At 33.9% G+C, this 7,985-nt stretch overlaps 1 pseudogene; it reads right to left on the bottom strand.

Moving 5' to 3' along the window:
- Positions 1 to 2,525: 2,525 nt before the first annotated feature.
- Positions 2,526 to 4,385, bottom strand: LOC146921804 (F-box/FBD/LRR-repeat protein At5g56420-like; annotated as a pseudogene).
- Positions 4,386 to 7,985: the final 3,600 nt, after the last annotated feature.

Genomic DNA, 7,985 nt, shown 5'->3' on the forward strand with positions numbered 1-7,985 from the left:
AAAGCAATTACTACCTATTTATTGCAGCCATAAAAGCAATTAGTGCAAATTAAATGTATTTTTCTAAGAAAGTTTTTTGTAAAGGAATTATAGCTAGGTATATTCACTCGCGTGTTTTTAATGTGAATGACTATAGTATTCTATTGGTTGTAATTCCTATTTATTGCAGACATAAAAGCAATTAGTGCAAATTAAATGTATTTTTCTAAGAAAGTATTTTGTTAATATCATCATTACAGTCATGAATGCTTTCAATACGTAGTAATTGGCAGAGCAATTTGTGCATACTGCATAAAAGTTTTCAATTACAATCAACTACGATTTCATCAATTTTTTTGTGATGCAATATATTTTTTGCCACTAAACAGAAAATTAAAGATGCTACGGCACGAAAAAGAGAGCAAACTAAACTGGAAAGACAATAACATAAACCGCATTACGTACTTTTTTTGTTGCCTTTTTTTACCTATGCAAAGCTGATAATATTTGAAAATAAAAACTAAATTATTCTTTCTTTCAAAGAAAAACTTAAACTATTACTAATAAAAAACTTCAGTCATGTGTTTATCAACGCTTGGATACGATAACATATTTTTTGTCCATGACTCACTTGCACTTGGAAATCAACACGTCTCCGCCCTCAATACCATTGGCAGCACAAAAACTTGTCCAACCTTTTCCGAACATCACATTTGGTATGGGGTCGTCTGTATATTTTAGTCTCACAGGAATTATATTATCATAAGGTCCGCACAACATGACGTAATCGTGATGTTTCACTCTAAGGTTCCGAACATCACATTTGGTATGGGGTCGTCTGTATATTTTAGTCTCACAGGAATTATATTGTCATAAGGTCCGCACAACATGACGTAATCGTGATGTTTCACTCTAAGGAATTTGCCAAAAGTATCAGGTAGTTCCTAAAAAAAACTGTTAATGACATGCAAAAATCGTTTATTATAGCATATATCTAATTGAATAGCAACAAAAAAACAATAAACAACCTTCGGTGATTTCGTCGATCGATATCCAACGATAGGAACTTCAAAGGTACAATAACATGATGCTGCCGCACTCATGGAATGATAGGGTGGATAATCAGCTAGTGTAATGTTATGAGCAAAAACAAAGATTTGAAATCTACTTCCACCAAGGTACTGGAAAGCAATAATCTTACTTCCACTAAACTCGTAGAATAATTGCAATGCACTCCAACCATCTGTCAACAACGGCCGACAAACTGATTTGTTGAACATGACGTTATGAGTATTCCCATCACCTTCTAGTAAGTGCCATTGCTCTGGTAGCTCGTAGAAATATTCAGCAACGAAGAATGGTTGCAGTTCTCCGACATCCTAGAAGTTAGACAGAAAAAGTTTACGGAATCCGTTCATCTTATTTAAATAGAAAAAGATTAAATCATCAAGTGAAACAAACCTGATTTTGTACATGCACTGTGAAGAACGAACATTTAACTTTAGTGGTAAAAATTTGGGGGAAACCTTACCTTAAAACGCATATCTACGGGAAATTTGGGGGAAACTTCACCTTTAGCATTCGTTAAGAGTTTCTGTAGATAAAAAATGATGGTAGGAGACGATAATGGTGGGAGATGATAATGATAGAAGATGGTAATCGTTAGGAGTTATGGTGATTTGATTAGCGGGAGATGACAATGGTAGGAGATGGTAATAGTTGGGAGTTATGGTGATTTGATTAGCATTAACTACGTTTTTAATGGACATTATGACATATCTGTATGAGAGAGGAAATGAGTAGTTTGAAACATAGCCTTTGAATCAACGGCTGAGATTAGATTAGCAATGAATTTAAATCAACGGCTGAGATCATATACATGCTTAGGAGAGAAAAAAAGCTAGTGATTAGGGCAAACATGATAGCTTGACAACTCTAGCTTTTATAATAAAGGATGTGCCAATAAACGGTATCAAGATCTAGGTCGAACTACGTTGGAAGGAAATCCAATCAACAATTTACAAGTTTGGTTGCACCACGTTTAAAATCCAGTGGTGTGGAAATATTAGAGAATTTTTTTGCTACAACAACAGAAGAAAAAAAATTGATTTAAAAAAAACCAGGAACAAAAATGTACTCAATAAAAATCTTTGTTTTAAATAAGTCAATATGAGCAGATACCAGATCTCAAAAAAAAAATTCCACGCTATATCAACAAATGAAACTTAGAAAATTATGCTCAAAACATGATGGAGCAGATCTAATTTTAATAGACAGTTGGTGTTAATTGAACCATGCAAGCATGAAAATATTCGTGAAATTTTTCTAAGAATGATAAGTTGGTCGATGAATTGAAGAATACCAGTGATAATATAACAGAACAAGAAGCCATGCAGAAAATTGAGCGCACACTAACAAGTCGATTCAATTACATTACAGCCAAGCAGCAATTCTAGAGTCAAAATATCTAAACACATCGAGATTAAATGGTTAAATGAGTGATTTGTGCAATGGAATGTAGGCTGCAACCAAAGAGGCAACAGATCTTTTCAAAACAAATCCAATATTCAAGGTCACAAATGCAAAATATATAATTACTATATTGCAGCAGCCACAAATGGTTCTACTCAAGCAATTTGGTAACAGAAAATGCTAGGTGAAACATACATTACATAGTTATCAAGTGCATGCTAGAATTGGAGGACCATTATATGTATCTAAGAACTAGAAATATTCATATCACTTCCAGCTTACACGTGGGAGAGATTGTAGGACAGGAGGATATATCTTCTGAAAAATGGGGGCTCCCCATTGGTTTCAGGTCAAGAGTACGGAAAATGGTCATAACTTGTAAGAGTCTCGCATTCTGCAAAATGTATGTTGCAAATCGAAAATCAGCTTCAAAAGCTTCATAGTTTTCAATTCTACATGTTGTTAGGCGAGATGTGACACATTCAGGAACATGGCATGGGTATTTCCAATCCGCTTTGGTTGATGAATCCGTTGACTGTAAATGAAACAAAATAGGATTTGTAAAAAGACACGAAGAAAAGAGAAGAACAAGTAGAAACTAGTGACTATCCATTGTTGTGACAAACAAACCTTTTTAATTTTAAGAGCTTGAAGTTTGGGACAATATTTTAGCATTTCCATAACCTCTTCCCAATTATGAATGTATTGAGTCCAACAAAGTCGAAGGTCGGTTAAGTTTTCAAACACGGGAAACCATTTGTAATATGAATTGATTTCTTCATTGTCAATAGTCTTTCCCATCTGCACAGCACAATGAGAATTATAAAAACAAACTAAAAGGAACAACATCAATCATTTTAGCATTCTAGTCCTTAAAATTATAAGGATTTGTCAATTTAGTTCTTCAAGTTTATGAAATAGAAACTTAGTTCTATTAATTTAGTCAAATTTTTAGATTTAGGTATTGTGAGATAGAGATAAACCTAAATCATTTAAAATTGTGGTGCAAAATTTAGCAAAGGGACTAAATTGAATTAGAATGCTGACTGAATTGACAAATCCTTATGATTTCAATGATTAGAATGTTGATTTAATGTAATAATATAATATTGATGATAAATGAGGACGTATCATTATCATACCCCAATTACATGTAGAACCTGGGCATTCTAGAGTGCTCTGAACGGAACAGCGAATAAAACGATTCTGGCCTCGACCAATTTAGACATACTTTTAATGTACCTTTCCGCTGGAACACCGCCATTTGCTTCAATAGTTGTAACAAGAGGCTTTACACCAATTGTAATTAAATCTTCCAATTTGGGACATCCAGAAAGGAATTTCATGAAATCCACCGTATCTTGGAAACAAACGGAAATCAGATGTAGGGTTTTCAGCAAAGGAAGATGAACAGAACAATCAAACATATCAGCAACACGAATATATGTCAAACTCAGAACCACAAGTGTTTTGCAGCTGAAAATGGTAGGTGCCAAAGGATTTTCAAACAAGTATAGATAGAGATGCTCAACACCGCGTCCTGTTGCTGCTTCGATCCATTTATCGATGGTGAAACAATCAGCCTTAGCATCCCAGAGGCTGGAACCACACCAGAGTGTAAAAGATTTGAAGGTACGGTCCTGAGAGCGTGTGGAAAACATAACGGCGTCCAACATATGGCGGAACTGAATCAAGTCCTCTTCATTTTTCACGCCTTTATCATCGATGTCGATATCGGAGAGTGAGTGGCACAACGGTAGCCATCTCTTCGAGAGAACGGTGGTTCTGAAAGCATCTTTGATTGGAAGAAAAGAGATTATGTGAGTTAGTATATCATCGGGGAAATTATTGATGGTGTTTGTATCTACCGTTGCCGAATGCGATGTCGACGTTTTCTTCCTCTTACTACTATTTATTTTATTTTCCTTTTCCATGGAATGGAACGGGTTCTTCATAGAACAAGCGATGTATTGCGTTGAAGAAACTAAGTTTTTGAAGAGGGGGAAACAAACCCTTATTTTTGTTTGGGTTGGGTGGGTCCGATTAGCCTTCTAATATAAATTACAAAAACTACTAATTTCACACTCCATAGTTACAAAATACACTCATGTTGTTTTTCTTTAAAAAAAAAATACTATTGGCTAAATTATCCTTAACTCCATATCACTTTTATTAGAATATAAAATATTCATTGTATAAATTATTAGAATATAAAACGTAATTGAATTGAGTTTGTTTAAGATATAAAACCTTGTAATTTACATATATTATGTAAATGAAGTTTACATAAATGTATTTGAATTGATTTTACCTAATCATGACTAAATTAAATAGAAAGGTTAGTGTGGTAGTGTGTGTATAAAAATTGAGGGAGTAAAACTATACACAAATTTAATCTCTCCTAAAAAAAATTAGAATTTTTTAACAAAACATGAATTTAATATGAATTTTTGTATTTTTTTAATGTTAAAAATTCATATTTAATTTGTGTTTTGTTGAAAAATTCTATTTTTTTTTTGGGGATTTTTTTTAGAATATTTTACACATTTCTGCACAATTTCATTAAAAAAATACAAAAATTAAATTAAAAATAAGGACCAAAAGTAGTGATTGAAAATTTTATAGGAACTAAACGTTGAAGGAAAATTTTAGAGGGACTAAAACGAAAAGTTGATATATTTATAGGGACCAAAAACATATTTAACCCAAAAAAAAAACTCTATTTTCACCACCCATTTTATCACACACTTTCTTTTTAAATGAAATAAACAGTTGTTATTTTTTTTTAATAATACTTATTAGTATAACTTGTTTTCTTTACTAGTTTACTTTTTTGTTGGTGGCCGAGGTTTGAACTCCAAACCTTGCATATATTATGCACTATCCTTATCAATTGAGTTAAGCTCACGATGACTCTTTAGTAGTTTATTTAGTAACAATGCATCATTTTCTTGTAAAAATTATGCAATTGCATTATGAGTGCTAAAAATACTTTATTTTTTCTTAAAAAAAAAAAAACCTATTTTCAACACCTACTTTATCAGACTTTCGTGTTAAAGGAATTAAACAGTTGTCAATTTTTTTAATAATACTTATTAGTTTAATTGATTTTTTTTTTTTTTACTTTTTGTCAAAAAAAATTGATTTTTTTACTATTTCACTTAGTTCAAACATAATCAATTATTGTCATTTTGTAATGTTAAATCTTAGTATAATAAACATTGACATAGTATGATTAAAAAATTGTGAGATCACTTATTTGTTGCGACATATAGTATATTAAATATTACGATTTGCTTATGTATTTTCTTTTCATTCTCTTCTTCCACGTGCAAAGCTCTCAGTTTCCCACTTTTATACGTGAGCATTCATAGTGCACTGTTGGATCTTGTGTTGGGGGTCTGCTGCAATAACTTGACCAAGAAGATGATGACGATGAACAAGATGAAGTGTGCACATAAATTCCAAAGATTGTTGTATATCTTGATTGTTGGGAAGAGGTTGTTGCACTTGATACTTGAAAAGTTTAATGTTTATGCATGTAAAACTCAAAGCGTATGGGGTTGCCATACTAACCTTTAGGTTCGATTAACCCCCACTGTTGAGTAACTGGATTTTTATGGAGAATAAAGAAGAAAAGAGAAAAAACAAACTGAAAAATGATGTGTATATTTCATTGCTTAAGCATGAGTTACAATGATAGTGTATGCTAAGCTACTGTGAACTCTATCTCATAGTATCATGTCCTCAATTGTAACAAACTCTCAGAGTTAGTTACAGCTTACTTTATCACTAGGGTTCTTAATAACTTGTGGACTAAGTAATTGTGCCCTAGCGTGTTCTTCTTCCTTATTGGCTAGCAGACTTGATTCTAACTCTTTTGTATCCTGTTTCAATAGCTTCCCACAAGCTGGAGCATGATAGATGTTGATCATCCCAAGCTTGGAAATGAAAGTAGTAAACTTAGGGGGTGGTAGAGGTTTTGTCAAGAAATCTGCAAGTTGCTCATCAGTGGAGATAGGAAGCAGTTTTAGAATACCCTTCTGCACCTTTTCTCTAACCAGGTGACAATCTATTTCAAGATGTTTTGTCCTTTCATGGAACACTGGATTGGATGCTATGTGTATAGCACTTTGACTGTCACAATATAGAACTGGTTGTTTGCTGCAGATGATGTTGAGATCTGTCAAAAGATATAGAAGCCATTGGAGTTCATAGGTTGCAGTAGACAAAGCTCTGTACTCAGCTTCAGATGAAGATCTGGATACAGTGGCTTGTTTCTTGGCACGCCATGAAACAAGAGAAGAACCTAAAAAGAAACAGAAACCTGTTGTGGATCTTCTCGAATCAAGACACATCCTGCCCAGTCAGCATCTACATAACCCAAAATCTGCATCTGATTTTCTGGGGAAAAATAATCCATGGCCAAGGTTTTGTTTCAGGTATCTGATGACCCTGCAAGCAACTTTGTAGTGTGCAATAATTGGTGCATTTAAGAACTGGCTTAATTGTTGAGTGGCTAAGGTTATGTCTGGTCTTGTAGTGTTTAGATATAACAATATCTAAACAATAAGCCGCCTGTAGCAAGACACATCAGCAAAAGGTTTGCTATTGTCTTGATGCAATTTTGTGGAAGTATCTAAGGGTGTGTTAGCAGGTTTAGATCCCAATAAGCCAAAGGAATCTAAAAGGTCCAGACAGTACTTTCTTTGTGAGACACTGATGCCTGCATTAGAATGAGCAATTTCCAACCCTAAGAAATACTTGAGGACTCCCAAATCCTTGATCTTGAATTTGGAATCTAAAATGGATTTGATTCTATCAAATTCATGAAGGGAGGAGCCTGCCAGAATGATGTCATCAACATACACCAACAAAGCTGTGAAATCAGAACCATGTGCATTGATGAAGAGGGAGTAATCAGAATTTGACTGTGTGTATCCTTTACTAAGTAAAAGTGAAGTCAATTTCTCATACCACTTTCTACTAGCTTGCTTCAAACCATAGAGACTCTTCTGTAATTTGCAAACAGTGTTTGGTGCACTATCAACACCATTAGGGACACTCATGTAAACATTTTCTTGCAAATCTCCATGAAGGAAGGCATTGTTTACATCTAATTGATGCAAATTCCAGTGTTGGGTGGATGCAAGTGCCAATAGAATTCTGACTATGGTTAACTTTGCAACAGGAGAAAAGGTGTCAAAAAAATCAAGACCTTCAACTTGATTATATCCCTTTGTAACTAATATGGATTTGTATCTCTCAATGCTACCATCAGCCTTATACTTGATCTTATAAACCCATTAACTCCCTATAGGCTTCACATTAGGAGGAGTTTGCACAATGGTCCAGGTACCATTCTTAGCTAAAGCATCTAATTCAGAATCCATAGCCTTTACCCAATATTCAGACTGACATGCTATTTTATAGGTTTTGGGCTCAGTACTTTGTGTGATAGAAAGAGAAAATGCTTTGTGATAAATGTGATAAGTGTGCAAGTGACGACAAGTTTGAGATGATACATTTGTGCG

Source organism: Medicago sativa, chromosome 5, assembly GCF_051527215.1.
Source record: "Medicago sativa cultivar Bolivia chromosome 5, Bolivia_mono, whole genome shotgun sequence".
NCBI classification, from domain to species: Eukaryota; Viridiplantae; Streptophyta; class Magnoliopsida; order Fabales; family Fabaceae; genus Medicago; species Medicago sativa.